We start from the raw sequence: 12,130 nt of genomic DNA on the forward strand, positions 1-12,130 counted from the left end.
ATGTTTCTACCAATCTTTCAACTTAAAGTGCTAGTGTTTGAAAATATTTTCAAAGAATAAGACCTTCCATGCTTTGCTTATTTGAAGAATCAGTGGTAGGAGCAGTGAAGTAAATTCTATGGAGTACATTTCTAAAATAGCACATTTCTAAAATCATAAATAAGTTTATTCAGGTTCTAACCCTTTGCTGTACACAAGCAGACAGAAATGCATCTGTTAAGTAAATGAGAAAAAGCTATTATGCAGATGGAGCATCCTTTTTAAATCCTTTAAAAACACTCGCCATATAAACTTGCATTAGAGCTCGTGTGTTCTTTTTGTTAGTGTGTGTTCTCCTTTCTCAGAATTGCCAGTGTGTACTTGGCTTAACTCAAGAACAGTTTTTTTCTGTTAAATAAATCAAATATATATATATATTTGATTTATTTAACATATATATATATATTATATATATATATATAGAGAGAGAGAGAGAGAAAGAGAAAGAGAAACATATCTACATATATATCTATATTTCCAGGTACAGGAAATAGATATATATCAATTTCCAGGTACAGGAAGGTCAAATGTATATATATATGGGATCAAATGTATAGACATATATACATTTGAAAGACAAATTGTTTTTCCAAATTTAAAATTTTTTCACTTACTACTTCTTTAAATAAGCTTTATCCCTTTAGCTTTTTCTTCTCTTTCATTAACTTTTAAGATTCACATTTGCTATTTTCATACTGTCCCATAAATCCCATAAGCTTTCTTCATTCTTTATGATTCTTCTTTTTTCTCCTCTGATTATATATCTTCAAATAACTTGCTTTTGAGTTCACAGAACAATTTTCCTGCTTGATTGGGCCTGCTGCTGATACTCCCTATTGCATTATTTATTTTATTCATTGTATTTTTAGGTTCTCAAGTTTCTTTTTTAAAATAATTTTAATCTCTCTGTTAAATTTCTCATTTGATCATTTATTGCTTTCCTAATTTCATTGAATTGTTTCTCTGTATTTTCTTGCAGTTCACTGAGCTTCCTTAAAACAACTATTTTGAATTCTACCTCACTCATTTCATGTATCTCCATTTCTTTGTGGTTAGCTACTGGGAGATTATTGCGTTCTTTTGGCAACACTATGTCTTCTTGATTTTTCATACTTCTTGCTACTTTACATTGATGACTGTGCATTTGATAGAGCAGTAACATCTGTAGCCTTTACAGGCTATCTCTCCTGTGGAGAGACCTTCCCATTTGAGGAGTATGAGGGCACTTGCTGGGTGGAGTGCAGCAGTCCTGGTACCAGTGTGGGTGTCAGCTATGTAATCTATGTGCAGCTCTGTCAGCTGAAGTCAGTGTTGGTAAATATTGCAGGGATCCTCAGCAGCCAATATGTAGATATTTGCAGTGACAGCAAGGGTTGTTGGGGTCTTTGGTGGTGATGGCTGCTAAGGTCCTCACAATCTCTTTTTCTCCTACCAGGGAAGTTGTGGCCAGGGGATCACTCTTGGCACTATGTCTGGCTTATAAGCTAGCTAGAAGTAATGGTGGAAGTGATGTCTGATAAATGGCACTCCTGCAAGAGCAACAGAGCTGAGGTCTGAAGCTCAGGCATGAATGGAGGAATTAAGACTCTGGGATTGAACAATAGCATTAATAAGCAGGGTACAGGCATCTCCACTGCCGCTTTGGTAACTGACTGTAAGGTGCAGATGCTTGTGACGTGGCCTGGAAAGCTAAAAATGGAAGCACATATATAAAAAAGTTACAGTGGCTCCAGGGTTAAGGCAAGGTCTAGCTCTCTATGGCAGCTGAGTCAGTACCTGAGGCTAAGGCACCTCTATTCCTGCCTTGGTAACAGTAGCTGAAGCACAAATCCTTATGAAGTAGCCAGGTAGCCAAAATGAGAGCATAGATGTGTGCACAATTAGTGCAACTCCAGGACCAAGGCAGTGTCTAGCTCTTTGTAGTAAGTAGGCTGGTACCTAGGACATGGTTAGGTGCATCAGAACTTGGCTCTTGGTGCATCAGGGCTTGACTCTTGAGTGAAATAGCTCACTATGACATCAGGGTGCATTATAGCTCATTATGACATCAGGGTGCACCTCTTTAGGTGCATCAGGGCTTGGTTAGGTGCATCAGGGCTTCATTCTTGAGGGAAATAGCTCACTCTGACAATGGCTCCCATATCTAAACTGTAAGTGGACTCAGTATAGCTGCAGAACCCTGGTCTGGAGTGTGAGCACTTGCAGAACATCCATGGTTTGGCATCAAAGCATGCATGGGGTGAGAGAGGCAGTGACTCCTTTCCCAAAGCAGCTCAACAGTGGCCAGTTCTTGGGCAGGAGAGGGATGTTCAGTCAACATCTCCCTTTCTGGGGTTCCCAGTAGGAATAGCTCTTGTTTACTTGAGTGGCAAGAGATCCTTGTGTTCTTAGTGGAATAGGCTGATAGGGACTATGGTGGTTCCCACCCTGTAGCTAATAGTGATAATCTTTATTCTTTACTCCTAGCTGTTTCCTGGCATCTCAGGTATACCAGTCTCATCAACCATATTTTATATGTGGATATTCTCCTTTGCTGTTCTTGTTGTTTTTTTGTTTGTTTGTTCTTGCCTCCGATCTTTTCATGTGACCTTGAGCCTCTTTTGGCTATTTCTGTTTGTGAATAGTTGTCTATATTTGGTTTTCTGTGGGGTTTCATAACCCCACTAGTAACCCTACTCTGCCATCTGTGTGACATTGCTCAAGAAATTATATTTTTAAAATTGAAATTTTAGAACTGGAAAGTACAAAATCTGATTTAAAAATGTTACTAGAGGCCAGGCACAGTGGCTCATGCCTGTAATCTCTGCACTTTGCGAGGCCGAGGCAGACAGATCACATGGTCAAGAGTTTGAGAGGAGTCTAACCAATGTGGTGAAACCCGTCTCTACCAAAAATAGAACGAAAATTAGCTGGGCATGGTGGCACATTTCTGTAGTCCCAGCTACTTGGGAGGCTGAGGCAGGAGAATCACTTCAATCCAGGAAATGGAGGTTGCAGTGAGCTGAGATCACTCCACTATGCTCCAGCCTGGGTGACAGGGTGAGACTCCATCTCAAAACAAATAAACAAAAATGTTACTAACTGGGCTTATAAGCAGAGTAGAGATGTCAGTGGAAAGAGTGAATCTGCAGATAGAACAATGTAAACTATCCAAATGAAGAAGAAAGAGGAAAAAAAGATTGAAAACAGACTGAACAGCACCTCAGGGACCTTTGTAATAGTATCAAAATGTCTAACTGGAATGATATGGTTTGGCTGTTATGTCTCCTACAATTTTCATGTTGAAATGTGACCTCTAGTGTTAGAGATGGGCCTAGTGGGAGGTGTCTGAGTCGTGGAGGCAGATCCATCATGAATGGCTTCGTGCTTTCCTCAGGGTAATGTGTTCTCACTTTATGAGTTCATGTGAGATCTGGCTGTTTAAGAGCCGGGCACCTCCCCACTCTTTCTCTTGCTGCCTCTCTCACCATATGATATGCTGGCTCCCCTTCACCTTCTGCCATTATTGTAAGCTTCCTGAGGCCCTAACCAGAAGCAGGTGCCAGCACTATGCTTTGAGTACAGCCTACAGAACCATGACCCAAATAAACCTTTTTTATCCAGTCTCAGATATTTCTGTATAGCAATGCTAAACTAACACACGGGTTAAGTGGAGTCCCAGAAAGAGAAGACAGAATGGTAGAGATAATATATTTGAAAAAACATGGCCAAAAACTTCCTAAATTTTGTGAAAGGTGTAAATATTCAAATTCAATTATTTCAACACATCAAACAGAATAAATATGAAATTAATAATGCATCCATAGTCAAATTGATGGGAACCAAATACGAAGAAAAAGTCTTGAAAACAGAGGAAACAACACCATGGATACAGAATTCAAATAACTGCTATGCTCTCATCAGAAACAAAAACTGCATAAAAAAGTAGAATATCTTTAAAGTGCTTAAATTAAAAAAAAAAAAAAAAACTGTCAAACTGAACTTTTATATCCAGAAAGAATATCCTTCAAAAATGCAGGAACAATAAAAACACTTTTAGATAAGAGAAGACTCAGAGTATTTATTATTAGAAAGACCTATATTACAAGAAATGGTAAATAAAGGTCCTCAGACTGAAGGAAAATAATACTAGATAGAAACTTGAATCTTTAGGAAGAACTGAGGAAAATGATAAATATATGTGTAAATACAAAAGATTACTTTTTCCTTTTAATTTATCACATATTGTTTAAATCTGTGTTTAAACTTTACAGTTTATAATGTATGCAGATACATAACATATAAAAATTACTAAAAAAAGATGGGGATTGGTAAAGGGGCCTATACAGTTGAAACATTTCTATTATGTTGGTGCAAAACTAATGGAAAAATCACAAACGCTTTTTCACCAACCTAATACATTTTACTTTGAGTAAAAAAATATTATCAGTAATTAAAGTGTGGGAAATTATGGCTGTATACTGTAACACGTAGAGTAACCACTAAAATACATATAACACAAAAGAGCATAGCTAAAAACCCAATGTATAAAACATAATTCTAAAAATTCTAAAAATATTTGTATACTCTAGAATAAGACAGCAAACAAAAAACAGAGAAAGAAAAACAAAAATAAAATTTTTACATGATAGACCTAAATCCAAAGATAATAATTACATTAACTATAAGTGTATTAATAATTCCAATTTAAAAGTAGAGATCATCAGATATTGAAAAGCAAGAGTCTATATTATCTACATAAGATGTATTTTAAATATAAAGACAATGATATGGCTATCATAGCAGATTTATTTAGAATAGAGCAAAACTAGAAAGCCTACATTATGTCAACAGAGAATGGGATATACAAACCAAGATTCATTCATACAATCAAATAATACCTGACAATAAAAAAAATAACAATCAATACATCCAATAGCATGAATACATCTCAAAAACATTATGCTGAAGGAAAGAAGCTTCATGTAAAACAGGACATACTGTTTGATTCCACTTATTTTCAGCTCTAGAACAAGAAAAACTAACTAGTGGTGAAAAATATTAAAACAGTTGGGCTGGGTGCAGTGGCTCATGTCTGTAATTTCAGCACTTTGGGAGGCCAAAGCTGGCAGATCACTTGCAGTCAGGAGTTTGGGATCAGCCTGGCCAACAAGGCAAACCCACCTCTACTAAAAATACAAAAAAAAAAAAAAAAAATTATCGAGGTGTGGTGGTGCGCATCTATAATCCCAGTTACTGGGGAAACTGAAGCAGAAGATTAGCTTGAACCCAGGAGGCAGAGGTTGCAGTGAGCCGAGATCGCATCACTGCACTTCAACCTGGGCAACAGAGCCAAACTCCATCTCAAAAAACAAAAAAAAAGTGATTATTTCTGGGCAAGTTGATGCAAGAATTGACTGAGAAGACTTATGAGAGAATTTTCTGGGGAGATAGTAGCATTCTATAGCAAAATCATGCTGGTGGTTACACAGGTAGACACAATTGTCAAAACTTGATGAAAGTACATTTTTTAAAAGTATATTTCATTGCATGCAAATTTTACATCAAAATAAAAAATTTTAAAAGTAACGAACACTACTTCGTGATATGCATGCTAAGTGTTCAGGGGAAAGTGTATTAATATCTGCACTTCCATTGGAAATGAAACAAAAGTAGATATATTGAGGAACCTAGGAATAACTAGATGAATAGATGTGTGACAAAGCAATGTAGTAAAATGTTAACAGCAGAATCCAGATACTAGTTTACACAATCATCACAGTAAGATTCTTTCAGCTTTTTCATGTTTACAATTTTTCTTACCAAAATTTGAAAAAAATACTTATTTTTGTATGTATTTTTTTGTATTTTGTATGTCCCTCCCCAGAAACAAGAGAGAGAAGTACGCAAGCAGCTTAAATGTGTCTGCTTTATTCTTTAAAATAAAGATACAAAATGGCCAGAAGGAAATAGAGCTAAACATTACCATGTTAAGGATTCCAATGTAGGGGTCCCACTAATACTTCTCTGTATGCTTGAAATATTTCATAATTTAATTTTTATAGGACATAATTGGATGAAATGCAAAGCAGAAGAGTATAAAGGGCAATGGACTGAGTCACAGAGACTGGCACTTTCATCTCCACTTAGCTATTGACCGTGGGTCTGATACAAGTGACAAAAAAAGTCCCTGGTCCTCAGTTTCCTCATTTGTAAAGTAAGAGAGTTACACTAGGTGATCTTTTAGAGATTTATTTTGATGTCTACAATTCTATAAATCTAAAATAAACAAAATTAAAAATGTAATTTTAGGAAATTCCTCCTGATAAAATGTTAAGCATGAGTTAAAGCATTTACCTATCCTCCCATTACACTATCACTTCTACCTAACTATCATAGTTAGTAGGAAAGTGAGGAATTCACTCTGTAAAATCTTTGCTGAATAGTGTGACTCTTTGAGATCCACAGCTGAGTACTGTCATTATCAATCCCTATCAGACAGCCACCCAGAACTGATGTTATTAATGTATTGAACACAGTGAACAAATTAATTTTAAACAACTATTGGGGTTACAATATCAATGTAGCATTTAGAGATGTAAACACAGGGTATTTCTGAAGAGCACATTGCATGCTGCCATGTTACCTATTATAGCATCATCTGATGGGAGCCAACATCATATCCCAATAATACATAAAAAGGGCATATAGATATCATTCTAACAAAGAAAAGACAAAGATGAAAAAGAGAAACTGATATATTATATATCTATATGTACCTGCTACTTGGTAATTCCTTTTCCCTTTATGGAATTTATCCTATTGTGCTTAAAACAGTTTTTGGTTATCAACTAAGTTGGACATATAAGAACTGTCTTTCTGGACACAACATAAAACTTTCATCCTCTTAAAAAAATAGTGATGAGGAGCCTTTTATCACAGTAAAGATATTGCAGACAAGTTGCATAGATAAATTTGAAGAGAGAAAAATCTCTTGTCTTGCAATATCTTTACAATTATATTCTTTAGGAGAGAATGTCTGAAATGTAACAACTACTGTTACTTCTCGAAATAGATAAACAGGCAGATTTTCCCCCTTACAGTGAGGCTATTTCCAATCATTTCTTATTTTGTGAACATCTTATTTTGAGTGAAAAGTTAGTTACTAAATCCCATTTTGTAGGGCAACATTTCTTACCTGTCAAAAAACTCTTACCTGATGTTAAGAGTTTTTAACATCATCTCCTGTATCAAAAATTAAAATATATGTCCATGAAGAAATGTATCTGCTTTGAAATACAATGCCGTATTGAAGCTTTTGCTTTTTAATTAGTTTGAGGGCACTTTCCTGTTTTCTCCTCCCCGTCTCTACCACTTTCTTTAGTTTCTCTTTATTCTTATTTGTTATTTGATTTTTCCTCTTATTATACCTAATATGTGTATTATTTCTCAGTGTCCTAATGTGGTTAACATTTAAATATTTCTCAATGAGGTCTAGAAGGAAATATGTCCTATAGAATTCTGTCATGCCAAAAAGCTTTTACTGGGAAGCTAAGGAAGAAATAAAAGGATATAAAGAAACAAATCTATTTTTGTCATTATGTACCTGAAAGTAACCTGCCAACTAGAAGAAAACTTGCTTAGTGTTATAGTATAACTAATTATGCTTGAGTTTAAACTGGAATCTCTAATGTTCAAATAAACCAGTATTATGTCATGGAGACATCCTTCACTTTTAAGAATGTATATAAGCTTCAGGTAGTTGTGAAGTCCACTTTTCCACTGTAAACAGTAGTTTTATATATGCTGAACAACCAGAGCTCCACAAAGTATTAATAGTGGCTACTTGCAATAGGTAACATCAGGCAACAATAAAAGGAGTTTCAGGTTTTTGCTTAATTTTACACATGGCCATCTGTAGTTAGTCTAAAGCCATTTCTATAACTTTTGGATGCACCTCTGTATCACTGTTTTTAAACCCCAAGAGAGACATAAATTAGAAAATAAACATTACCTGGAGCGATTCAGAGGTAAGTAGTATCTTTTTGTTGTTACTATTTCTCAAGAAGCAGTCAGAGTCAAATGAGTTGGATCTTCCATAGTCAGGCTGTAAAGGTATATAAAAAAATTATTTCTGTGACTTATATTTTCTTTGAGAGAAATGGAGGACATATTGTTTGTATTTCTCATGTAGCTTAAAGCTGGGGATGGTTGTGGGGGTTGGAGATGGATAGAACGCAGCATGATGACTTCTTTTTAGGAATATTCTGAAGATCATGAGATTTATGAATTACTCAGAGAAGAGATGAAACTACTGCTTATCTCGTATCCCCATGTCTCATAAGCAAATCCACTTTAAAGAAAGATACTGTGGTTCCTCTGACGTGTCAGTGTGCAGGAGATGAGTTCCATTATCCCACACGGAGCTCCTCTAAACCTCTAAATTCAAGTTAATAGTAATAAAGATTATTTATTTATTCCATTACTTTGGAGCAAATAAGACAATAGAATGTAGGGGAAAAAGGAGGAGGGGTGCTCAATGTCACTGCAGGGCTTATATATTTAGGTAAGGCAGGATAGGAGGTTTGCTAATCAAAATATGCTTGAGAATTACTTTCTGAGAGAAGGTGCCAAATCCCTTCCATGTTGGTAAACAATCTCATGCTAAATAGCAACTGTCTCCCTGCTAAGTTAACACGACCCGATTATCCAAAAATGGTTACCAAAGACTAGGTGTTCTTCCTATCTTACCATGAAACCAGAATCTACTAGGAGGTTTTTTACATCTTGTTATCATAATACTGGATTCATCATCATTTTACTAGACATCTTTCTCCTCCCTCCCCACTGTTTTCACAAACAGTTCCAAAAGAGGAACAAACAAATCATTTGAAGAGAGCTAATTATGGATCTGAAAAAAGAATTTAAAAGCTAAACAAACAAGGCCATTCTTGGAGACACATGGAACCAAAAAGATAGATTGCTTGAAATGTTGTATTTCCATATTTTAAAGTGAAGCTATGCTCAATACTATTAATAACAACTTAAATAGGAACACAACAAGTGCATTTACAGTCCAATTATATGATTAATGAAAAATAAATTCCTTGATATCATAAAATGTGATTTTTCAAATAGATGTATGTATTTTCCTGATAAATAACCATGCCTTCTAAAAAATTTCTTTTCTGAAACATGGTTTTAACAGTGACTGTTGACAGAAAATATGTTTAAAAATTCTACAGATACAGGTTAGTATATGAGTTACACTAAAGAAAAGACTAAACATATTACAAGATAAAAGACTCATAATGGGAGAATTAGGCGGCCAAAATGTAAATCTAAAAATTTCTTTTTTTCTCCTTCATGTAAGCAAATAGATATGGTTAAATATGAAACTCTCTTAATTTTTCTTGTTTTTCTAGCCTCAGCTCAACTGAGGCACGTGGCTTTGCTCTCAACTGGCAGCACAGAAAAAGTGAACTTTTCAGACTTGTCAGGAAGTACATATTGAACTCACCACTACCCCACACAAATTAAAAGCTGCATTCATAGAAATGCTATTTGTCAGATGCATAGTTTGCAAATAGTTTCTCTCATTCTGTGAGTTCTCTGTTTACTCTGTTGATAGTTTCTTTTGCTGTGCAGAAGCTCTTAAGAGGTCTTAAGAGCTTCTGCACAGCAAAAGAATTAACATTTTGGGGGGGATCTAATTAGGCTTAGATCAATTATTGCTTTTGTTGCAATTGCTTTTGATGTCTTTATCATAATTGTCCAGGATGGTATTGCCTAAGTTGTCTTCCAGGGTTTTTGTAGTTTTAGGTTTTGCATTTAAGTCTTTAATCCATCTTAAGTTTATTTCTATATATGGTTTAAGGAAGGGATTCAGTTTCAATCTTCTGCATATGGCTAATCAGTTTTCCCAGCACCATTTATTGAATAGGGACCCCTTTCCTAATTACTTGTTTATTCAACATCTAAAAGGAAGTTAAACAAATTTATAAGAAAAAACAAACCACCCCATTAAAAACTGGGCAAAAGAATGAACAGACACGTTTCTAAAAGAGACACATGTGGCCAATAAGCATATGAAAAAAAGCTTAATATCACTCATCATTAGAGAAATGCAAATCAAAACCACAATGAGATACCATCTCACACCAGTCAGAATGGCTATTATTCAAAAAATCAAAAAATAACAGATGCTGGAGAAGTTGTAAAAAAAAAAAAGAGAGAAGAGAAGGAGAACTTATATACTATTCGTGTGAGTATAAATGAGTTCAATGACTGTGGAAAGCAATGTGGCAATTCCTCGAAGAGCAAAAAACAGAACCACTATTATACCCAGCAATCTCATTACTAGGTATATCCCCAGAGGAATCTAAATTAACCCACCATAAAGACACATGTATACGAATATTTATTGCAGCACTATTCACAATAGCAAAGACATGGAATCGACGTAAATGCCCATCAATGACAGATTGGATAAACAAAACATGGTACACACCATGAAATACTATGCAGCCATGGAAAAGAATGAGATCATTTCCTTTTCAGGGACATGGATGGAGCTGGAGGCCATTATTCTTAGCAAACTAATGAACGAATTGAAAAACAAATACTACATGTTCTCACTTATAAGTGGGAGCTAAATGATGAGAACTCATGAACACAAAGAGAGGAACAACAGACACTGGGGCCTATTTGAAAATGGAGGGTAGGAATAGGGGGATAAGCCAAAAAATTGACTAATGGGTAATAGGCTTAGTACCTGGGTGATGAAATAATCTGTACATCAAACCCTCATGGCATGAGTTTACCTATGTAACAAACCTGCACATGTAACTCCGAACCTAAAATAAAAAATTCAAAAAAAAGAAGTGCTATTTGTATACAGCTGTCTACATTGTATGCAGTCCCAGCTCTTGTGACATCTACCTGAGGATTAGGTTAGACTGTCAGACCTAAGCTAAGTCTTCTTCTCATCACTCGTAGTATTTTTTATCACACACATAACTAATTTGTCAATGTCAGTTTCAGTAAAAAATTGTAAGTGTGATGAGGGCAGGAGGCTATGGCTCTTGCTCATTATTTGCTTGTTCAATTTCCTGCCAGTTGCAGAATACAGAGGACATACTAAATAGATGACTACTGAATTAATAAACTTTACACTTGCTTTCACTGACTTTTGCTTTCTCAAGATGCTGCATAGCATACAACTAGTTTTTATTATACTTACATGGTGTGTTTATCATAGACTATAGTTAAGAAACTTATTTCCTGGGATTACACAGTGTTCTATCTATCATGACCCAGGAGACAAATTTCCTATAAGCCTGAATACCCTGAAATAGTTGCACATCTCCTGAGAAATCTATTTATTCTCTTAATGTTGACTCTGTGTTCTTGGAATTGTTTCCATCTTTGTATTGGCTGCTAGAGAGCTGAAACCTAAATCTGCAGCCCAAATCTCACAAGCACATAGGGGTTCACGGTAGGCATTTTGTTCCATAGTAACAGTCTATTCTCTACCCTTCCTTCCTTCTCTGGCTCTCCCTTGGCTTTCATTTCCCTCACTTAGTTTTAAATTTATTTTATGTATCTTTGTAAGTCACCTTAATTTCTTTTTGAAACAAGGTGGGACATAAATAAATTGATTTTTTTCTCTTCATGATAGAAGTTATTAACTTTGCTGAAGAGGAGAATGGGCCGAGGAAGACAAAATATAGACTTCAGTAATGTATGGCTGATTTTAAGACACCTTGGGGATACCCTGTGAAGAGAAGATACTATTTCTAACCCACAGTGTATAGTTTTAGTTTTATGTAGAGCACAAGGCAATTGTACAATGTCAACCTTTTTTATTATGTTATATCCATTATGTTAATGCTACAAAATATCTGAAAATAAAAAAAAGAATGTAACTGGACCCAAAGAAGCTTCACTTTTACTTATGATCACAACATTAGGAATAAAGAAAATTGATGAAACTGTAAAAATATATGAAAACCATTGATACCAAGCAGACAGAATAACCTCTCACTCTTGAATTATGTTTTGAGATACAGCACCCTCCCCTCCATCCTCCTTTCATTCTCAGAGAAAATTT

General features: G+C 35.4%; 1 long non-coding RNA gene across 1 annotated transcript in view; it reads right to left on the reverse strand.

Moving 5' to 3' along the window:
* Positions 1-8,059: 8,059 nt before the first annotated feature.
* LOC105711437 (uncharacterized) overlaps positions 8,060-12,130 on the reverse strand; it is a 236,420-nt gene continuing 232,349 nt past the window's right edge. The window contains exon 3 of the long non-coding RNA XR_010336558.1: positions 8,060-8,125. This is a non-coding gene — a long non-coding RNA (uncharacterized LOC105711437). The remainder of the gene's footprint in view (positions 8,126-12,130) is intronic.

The sequence above is a fragment of the Aotus nancymaae genome, unplaced genomic scaffold, assembly GCF_030222135.1.
Source record: "Aotus nancymaae isolate 86718 unplaced genomic scaffold, 86718_ANA_hifiasm-v0.15.2.pri h1tg000040l, whole genome shotgun sequence".
NCBI classification, from domain to species: Eukaryota; Metazoa; Chordata; class Mammalia; order Primates; family Aotidae; genus Aotus; species Aotus nancymaae.